At 50.7% G+C, this 7437-nt stretch overlaps 1 pseudogene; it reads left to right on the top strand.

Annotated features, from left to right (window-relative positions):
• Positions 1-1593: 1593 nt before the first annotated feature.
• Positions 1594-5197, top strand: LOC121011670 (serine/threonine-protein kinase PLK1-like; annotated as a pseudogene).
• The last annotated feature ends 2240 nt before the right edge of the window (positions 5198-7437 follow it).

The raw sequence follows: 7437 nt of genomic DNA, 5'->3' as shown, positions 1-7437 counted from the left end.
AATTTTTGCTTTGATGATGCATGATTTTTGTGTTCTGGCTAAATATTTTTACTTAATCCAAAGCTGTGAAAGCTTTACCCTTTGTTTTTCTTTCAGAAGCTTTACTATTTTCTTGCATTTAGTACTAGGATCCATTTCAAGTTCATTTTTGTGTGTGGTCTGCAGTAAAGGTCAAAGTTCATTTCATGAATATGGAGGTCTGATTATACCAGCACAACTTATTAACCATAGATGTGTGGACCCATAGCTGGACTCTTACTCTGTTGCACTAATCTATCTCTACTTGTGTGTCTATACTCTGTGTGTGTCCAGGACCACATTGTCTATTTTTGTAGCATTATGTTAAGCCCTCAAAGTTGAAAAACAACTTTGTTTTTTTTTTTTTTTTTGAAATTGTTTTCTTAGATCCTTTGCATGTCTATATAAATTTTATAATCAGTTTGTGAATTCCTATACAAAAGCCTATCAGGATTTTGATTGAGATTAATTACTTGAACCTATATAGGTATTCATTTTGATAAATTAGATGAATACCATTGCTAACTGCCACTGATTTTTGAAACAAGCTTTGGCATTTCAGTAAACTGGTCAATTTTCAACTAGGCTGAGGGTTGAGGAGCCTATGAGTCTCACCGTCTCTTCCGATCCTAGGATGCAGTGAGATGAGGCATCGCTGTGGTGATAGAAACACCACCCTGGAATGTACCCAAGGCTCCAGGGACCACCATTTTGTCCTGAGAGGAAAGCCAGCCTCCTCCTTCAGGGGAACTGTGTGTCTGCGATGGTGAGGTACAACCTCACAACTCAGGCCCAAGACCAGCTGTTTTAGGCATTTCCAAACAGCCACCCTTCCCATGTTTGTCCAGAGCAAAGTTCGTGTGGTTTTGGAAAAGTAGTCTTACTCAGAGCCCAAGAACACCACAGGCCCCAGGAAGAGAGTATTCTGGGAAGGGGTTGAGGAGAGGCGCTGAGAAAGCCAGGGCGGAGGCACAATCTTCTGGAAGCATTGCCACCACGAGTGGGAGGTCTTCCAAATGGAATATCCAGAGCTGAGGCCACGATTGCCGCACGGCTCCCCTGGGGCGCACCCTCAGAAAGCTGCAGTTCGGCGGCAGAATTGTTGCCTGTTCTTTATACTGTGAATTGTTAGCAGCTTCTAAATAGACCTTTCACTTTTCCTTTTAGCACAGAAGGGTCTCACAACTCCAACTACCACCACAGGCTTGAGTATTTCAAGTCAAAACATTCCCCGAACCACAGCCCTCGGGTGAGATGCAGGGCTGGCCAAGAGTTTGGAGTAAAAACAACCCCCCACCAGCCTGGAAATCACTGGGTACACAAGAGGCTGGGGCACCTTGCTCGCACGGGCTGGGAACCTGAGCATTTTACCAGAGTTAATCTGATAAAGCTACCTTCTCTACCTGCCTCCACTTCCCCTCTGCCCCAGGAAAGAAACGCATTCCAGGACCTGGATCCCAGGGGGAGTGGGGTGTGGGCCACAGAGCAGCCTAGGGCACCTGGAGAACCTGAGCCATTCCCTCCTTAATTATGGAAAAAAATAAAAGAGGCTTTTGTAACCACCACCCCCCCCTCCCCCGAACCCCCGCGGCTGGGTTTGAATCAGGGAGCTGCGGATCAGTGCCAAGCCTCAGCTCAGAGCCTACTAGGTCCGCTGAGCAACTCCAGGAACAGCAGTGCGGTGGCAGCTGCAGGGAAGCCAGCCCCAGTCAACCCGGCGAAGCCGGGATCCCAGCAGTTTCGGCTCCTGGGGCCTTGGCCGCAGCCCAGCTGGTGAAGGAGATCCAGGAGGTCCTAGTGGACCCTCGCAGTGTGGCGGTTACTTTGTGGGAAAGGGTGGCTTTATCAAGTGCTTTGAAATCTAGGTCTCAGGCACCAAGAAGGTATTTGCAGGCAAGATCTTGCCGAAGTCGCTGCTGCTGAAGCCACTCCAGAAGGAGGACGCCCACGGATATTGGCATTCACCACAGCCTCGTCCACCAACACGTCATGGGCTCCGTGGCTTTTTTGACTACAACAACTTGTGTTGGAGCTCTGCTGCTGGAGATCTCGGGGGAGGAAAGCACCGAGCGAGCCCGCGGCCCGCTACTACCTGTGGCAGATGGTCCCTGGCTGCCACCACCTGTACCGAAACTGGGTTAATCACTGGGACCTCAAGCTGGGCTAACTCCTACTCAGTGAGGATCTGCGGGCGAAAATAGGGGATTCTCACTGGCAACCAAAGCTGAGTATGACAGGGATAGAAGGAAAACCCTGCGGTGCTGAGCCAGAGGGCACAGTTTGGAAATGGACACGTGGTCTATTGGATGAGTCGTGTATACCTTGTCAGCGGGCAAACCACCTTTTGAGACTCTTGCTTAACAGAGACCTCACAAGAATGAATACACTATTCCCACGCACATCGACCCCATGGCCACCTCCTTTGTTCACAAGATGCTTTGGACAGATCCCACTGCCAGTCAGGCCACTCAAGAGCTGCTCCATGATGACTTTTTTTTTTTTTTTTTAATGTTTATTTAGTTTGGAGAGAGAGAGACAGAGAGAGAGAGAGAGAGAGAGAGAGAGAAAGAGAGAGCAGGGGAGGGGCAGAGAGAGAGGGAGACACAGAATCCAAAGCAGGCTCCAGGCTCTGAGCTGTCAGCACAGAGCCTGACGTGGGGCTCGAACTGACAAACCTGGAGATCATGACCTGAGCCGAAGTCGGATGCTTAACCAACTGAGCCACCCAGGCGCCCCTCCATGCCTACTTCTTTACTTCCTGCTACATCCCCACCCTTGTCCACACCTGCCTCCTCATTCCACTGAGGTTTTCAGTTGTTCCCAGCAGCCTGGACCTGAGCAACGGGAAGCCTCTCATAATCCTCAGGGAAGGCGATGAAAACCCCAAGCCCCACCCCCCTGGGAAAGAGGGACTCATGGTCCGGGGTACCTGTGAGGTGGTAGTCTGCCACCCTGGTGACACGACGGCCGAGTGGTTACAAGCCAGGCCGCTGGGTCAGATGCCCTGATCCTGGCACTAGCACTTCCTTGCTGTGTGACCTTGAGCAAGTCACTCAATCTCTCTGAGGCACAGTTTTCCTCGCTGTAAAGTGAAGAATCAGCAGTTACTTTATAGAGGTTATTGGGAGGAGTTGGTGAGGAACATTTTGTCACTGGTCAGTGAGTGGCAGTGACAATTCGAAGGTGGAACACTGGGATCCAAACGACAGCTTTTATGCCCCACTTCCCTGGAATGATGCCGACTCTGCCAGTGTTTGAAAGACTCGGTTTCTACCAGGAAGCCCATCTGACCTGGGACTTGAGGGTGGGAACTCAGTGCTGACCACAGCCAGGTTTTAATGTAGGAAGAGGCTTCATTTTATGCTGGGGTCCTCCTACTTATTGCGATGACCCCATCTATTTGCTTATATATCAGAAGATCCTCAAGCTTTTTCCTTCCAATTGTGTGTCTGTGGTGGAGAGAGGAGAGGCGGGGAGAGGGGAGGTGTTTGAGGCCACCTCTGTGACCCCTGGCAGGAGCCAGAGGGGGCCTGGGGCACCAGAATACCACTGCATCAGCGAGGCACAAATACCGGACAGATTATCCCAAGGATAAATCCCAAGGATTTAGGGTGACTTGATTTAAAGCTTCCCTTTCTCCTTTTTTGGGCAAAGCCCTGGTAGTTGGGTGGGACTGAAAACAGACAGGGCCTTGTTAGGGACTTGAACTTGCGTGTGTACAATGACAGAGTTTCAGAAAGGGATTTCTCCTTCATATGCCCCTCCGGTCATGTGCCATCCAACCCGATCTTTAAGTGTAAAACTCCATTTGTATTCCAGTGTGATTGTCTCCTGGGGGCTCCAGCCTTGGTTTGTAGCCGATGAGAAACATTCCGGGGGGCCATGAGCTGACAACACAAGACTGTGGGGAACCGGCCAGCGTCCCTCTCAGCGTCCTCACCACACGGCTGGGCCCCTGGGGGGCAGGGTGATGGCGGATCTGCCTCTACAACCACTTTTCACTGGCTCTTCTCTGTGGTGGTGGTATTCACGGCTGCCAGTCCCTGGTAGGGACAGCAGAGCATGAGAACCTAGCGTCGGGTCAATTACCAAGTGTCCAGCATACCAATGACCAGAACCGTGTGAACAATTGGGGCAAGTGTTTGAAATTCCAGCCGTGAGCCCGGCTGCTCCATGTGGGGACAGGCATATGTCTTGGGTAACGTCCCAGCTGGCAGTTTCCAAATTCTCCAGGAATTCAACCCTTGCAGCCCCCAGCTATAATAATGATAACAAGCCCCACCTCCTGCCCCACTAAAGGCCCAGGGCATATAAATGCTGCTTTTCTGTTTATTCCGCTCAGGGGCTCCACGGAGAGGGCAGCACGCTTGCCTTCAGTCCCCTGAGACCAGGGACTCCTCCTGCACACAAAGGCTTTCCTCCGGGCAGGGATCAGTTTTCCCTGAAGTTTGTCCATTTGGGGGGGAAGGGGTTCGTTTCCCGGATGCTGTGTTCCAGCCTGAATACACCTCCCACAATGACGGGCGTCCTGAAGGCTAAGTGAGGGGCAGCAGCTCAGGGTCCGGGTAAAGCAGGGGCTGGCTGAGGCTGCTGCTTGAGATTAGCCACGAAGGGTAAACTTCCTGCCCGGGAGGGCCGAGCGGCCAGTGGAGGCAGCAGCTTTCCCATCGGGGTGTCTTCATGAAATTCTCTTTCTTTGGAACAATTGAGCAAAATCGTGCCTGGAAACCAGATGGAACCTGGAGGCCTTTCCCTCGCTTGAGTGCTTCATCGTCCAGGAGTTGACTCATTCTCTTGTCCCATATCAACAAGAGGGACGCCCTTTCTGTGTCATTGGGGAGTCCCCACCCATTCTCCCACTTGCCTTGCTCATTCTCCCCATCCAGAATGATCGCAGAGCTTCCCCCGCCCCCCCCCCGCCCCCGAGTGCTCACAGCCTTGGAGTGTGTGTGTACAAACCGGCCCGCTACTGTTGTTTAACTCCTAACGGGCAGGGTTTATTTTATTCAGTTTTGTTTGCTGGTGCCCAATTCAGTGGCATGCTGTGTAGACACATGGTTCTGGAATCCTCCCTGTACCTCACAGTTGCCTGGGGAGATATTTAAAAATGCTCAGCCCCACTCCCAGAAACCCTGATTTAACCGACCTGAGGTCGGGTGGTGATGGGCTGAAAAGCTCCCCTGGGGTGATTCCAGCGTGCAGCCATTGTTGAGATGTCCCCAGAGTAGAATATCAATAAAAACTAGCCTTAGAATGACCCAGTCAGACAGCTTTGCCCAAGTAGCACTTTCTCTTTTATTTATTAGTTTTTGAGGGAGGGCTGGATTCTCAACCCCTAGCACATCTTGCATGTGTTCACTGTTCGTGACATTTCTTTGAGCCATAAAACTCTCGGGGAACCAAGTTCTGGAAGGCTACTGGCAGGCATTTGTCCTGTGATGTTTGGAACTGCACTGAATATCTCCCTATGTCTGATGAAATTCCTGCCTCCGACACACAGGATTCTCTCACCTGTCCTCTGGGTTCATTCCATGCCTATCAAACCTCTTCCTCAACGTTTTCTAGACTGCAGGCCACACCTTCTGAGACTTGGTGGCAAGTGGTCGTGGGCTATTCTGAGGGGCTATGTGAGAGGTCCCAGGTGGGCCACACAGTCCCGGAGGGAGACCCATGTGGACAGGGTATTTTGTGCCAAACTGGAACACGCCCAAGGCTGGATAGAGTCTCACCCACGGCAAACGTGAGAGAAGTGGAATCAAAAAGTGGGGGTTGAGCCATTGCCAGGAGCTGAGGGGCTTCAAGGGAAGGCACAGTCTGGATCCGCCATCTATATGGGAGGGCTGGAGCGAAGACCATAGAAATGTGAGATGAAGAACACATTTGTCGTGCTACCAGAGCTCCTGGGGAAGGGAGATCCGCTGTCATACCTTGAATGCTCTCACTCGTGTCTGACTGCAGCCTGAGTATAACCTGCTGCAGATGGTCACTGGGCTGAGGTGGCTCCTGGATCACTCATGTGTCCCTTTATTTTTTTTTTTTTCAACGTTTATTTTTATTTTTGGGACAGAGAGAGACAGAGCATGAACGGGCGAGGGGCAGAGAGAGAGGGAGACTCAGAATCGGAAACAGGCTCCAGGCTCTGAGCCATCAGCCCAGAGCCTGACGCGGGGCTCGAACTCACGGACCGCGAGATCGTGACCTGGCTGAAGTCGGAAGCTTAACCGACTGCGCCACCCAGGCGCCCCTCATGTGTCCCTTTAAACATGATGAAATATTCCAAGTACACAGAAGAGTCTTTAGAGAATACCGTCCAAATAACACATATACCCTATCTCCCCAAGTTTGCTTCAGCCATTTTTTTGTTAAGTAGACTCCATGCCAAGGCAGGGCTTAAACTCATGACCCCAAGATGAAGACCTGAACTGAGATCATGAGTTGGACTCTCAACCAACTGAGCCACCCAGGTGCCCCATCTTCAGCCAATTTTTAAAACGTTGTTAATCCTCCTCAGCACCATTTCCTTCCCTCTCTTCATACTCTGTTGCAATTGGTCTTTGTCTCTGCCATGCATGGTACTATACATTTCAGTATCCACACGTAATATACGACATGGTTTTGCAAGCTTTCCAAGTTTATATGCGTGTCATCATATGGTATCCTCTGAATGTTTTTCATTCACTGTTTTTGAGGCTTATCCATGTTGATACAAGATTGACTGCATTACTATTTATTTATCCTTTCTCTTTTTGATGGCCATTTAGGACTGTGTCTAATTCTTTTCGTTAGAAATAATGCTAAACATGATGTGAAATGTCTACTCTGGTACAAGTGTACTTGTGCACAGGTGTTCCACTCTCCCCCTGAATGCCCTTCTCCATGACCATTGCAGCTTTCAGACCCACTGCCCACCCACCCTGGGCTCTGCTATGGGCTCAGCCTTTCTCAGCACTGGCGATTTGGCTCTCAGTCAGTGAATGTTTGCACTTGGCCTGGTCGCTGGGCGCTTGGTGACCTAGTCTGACACCAGAACTCTCCATGGCTCAAGTCTCAGGGCTTCCACCCCAAACCCCACCACCATCTGGCCCATCCTGTAAGGGAGAGTTCTTTTTGTCAGGAAAGACTGGTGTATCTTGGAGCCATGAGGCAGGCTCTCATGCAAGTGGTCCATTTTAGATGGACCTCAAAGGAAGTTCAGTTTACGGTGATAGGGAAAAATGAAGAGTTTTCCAGACGAGGAGAGAGCGGAAAGCAGAAGAGAATAAACACGACAGGGTAGTGTAGGGGTGAAGACCCGGCAAAGAGCAGACAGCCCTGTGGAAGCTGGTTCTGCTGGGGAGCAGGCAGCTGCATTTGTAATGCAAGGTGAGTGGAAGGAGTAAAAGCTTCTTGTCTACCTCCCGATGACTCTGTGTGAGCATT

The sequence above is a fragment of the Herpailurus yagouaroundi genome, unplaced genomic scaffold (assembly GCF_014898765.1).
Source record: "Herpailurus yagouaroundi ecotype Mexico unplaced genomic scaffold, PumYag 195, whole genome shotgun sequence".
In the NCBI taxonomy this organism is placed as follows: Eukaryota; Metazoa; Chordata; class Mammalia; order Carnivora; family Felidae; genus Herpailurus; species Herpailurus yagouaroundi.
Note: the sequence above shows the minus strand (reverse complement) of the source record. Positions and strands in the feature narration are given on the sequence as shown.